Raw genomic sequence first — 1,587 nt, 5'->3', positions numbered from 1 at the left:
CAGCTTTAGAGAAGATTGATGGACTTTGTTGGTACTCTAACAAATCTAGTCACAAGAGAGCTCAATGCCAGCAACTTCAACACAGGATGATGCCAGAAAGATTGTTGGAACTGTGGAGAGCAAGTACATATGAGGAGTCAGTGTAAGAAGAATACTACCAATAAGTCAGCCTCGGGTAAACCAGCAGTGGTTGGTGTTGAGGGATGCTTACCAACCACCACCTTGAAAGTCCCAACAGCTAGGTGTAAAATGCCAAGCACACATAGTGTCTATTTGACAGGAAAGCTGGATGGCCAAAAGTGCAACTTTGTCATAGATTCTGCATCTCAGCAAACCCTTGTGAGTATCAAGGCGCTAGACCACAAAGGAGTACCAGAAGCCATACAGAAGCTCTGTGGTGTGACAGGACATTGTGCAAGGTTGTGGGGACCAGTGTGAATAACTATTTAGCTCATGTGAATGAAGGACAGACACAAAGTATACTTGGCTGATATTGAAGACCCATTCATACTAGTGGTAGACTACTTACTACTGAGGAAGTGTGTAGTTCATTTTGATAACATGACGTTTGAGAATAACAAAGGCCAAATTCCAGCAAATGTTAAAAACGAGGTTGAACTAACCAGGTGTCATCAAGTTGAACTCAAAGTGACTGAAGGAGTTGATGATGGTGAAGTGGAACCAGGTATAGATATTAAAGCAGAGCAGGAGAAAGACCAGGATTTGAAGCCAATAATTGATTTTCTAAAAACAAGTGTTTTGCACCCTGCTTGGGAGAAGGTGTCTAGCTTAAGCCCTGTGACAAAGAACTACTGGGCACAATGGGACCAGTTGAAGTTTGTAGATGGTATTCTTCTCTGGAGATGGGAAATTGCAGATGGGAAAGTGACGACCTGGCAAACAGTTATACCGAGACAGTTACGAGAAGTTGTGATGCGTCAATTCCATGATAGTTTAACAGGAGGACATCTTGTTTTAAGAAGACATTGAGTCACCTACAGAAGAGATTTTACTGGATAGGTATGAGGGCAGATGTGGAAGAATGGTGCAGGACCGGCAGTACATGTTGTGCTAAAAGAGGACCCAAGCATAAAAGACGTGCTCCAATGAAGGTATATCAAGTAGGTGCACCATTGGAAAGAGTAGCTGTTCACATTGCCGGTCCTTTGCCCCAAACTCGTGCTGAAAACAAGTACATTTGTGTGGTGATGGATTATTTCACCAATTGGCCTGAGGCATTTGCATTACCAAGTCAGGAAGCTACAACTGTAGCTTTGGCTATTAGTGATTTCTTCTTCAGATTTAGTATGCCATATGAACTGCATTCGGATCAAGGCCGTAACTTTGAATCAGCTGCAAGTTGCTTGGCATATGAAAGACCAGGACAACATCACTTCACCCACAGTCTGATGGGATGGCAGAAATGTACAATTGGACACTGGGACAGGAATTGGCAAAGTTTTGTAATAACTGTCAAGATGACTGAGATGTCTTACTCCCTCCGCTGTGGATGGCTTATAGAACAGCAGAGCATGAAGCCACTGGATACACTCTAGCAAAGCTGATATTTGGTCGGGAATTTCGGTT

The sequence above is a fragment of the Limulus polyphemus genome, unplaced genomic scaffold (assembly GCF_000517525.1).
Source record: "Limulus polyphemus unplaced genomic scaffold, Limulus_polyphemus-2.1.2 Scaffold146, whole genome shotgun sequence".
Taxonomy (NCBI): domain Eukaryota; kingdom Metazoa; phylum Arthropoda; class Merostomata; order Xiphosura; family Limulidae; genus Limulus; species Limulus polyphemus.
The sequence above is the reverse complement of the archived record's forward strand: the minus strand, read 5'-3'. Positions refer to the sequence as shown.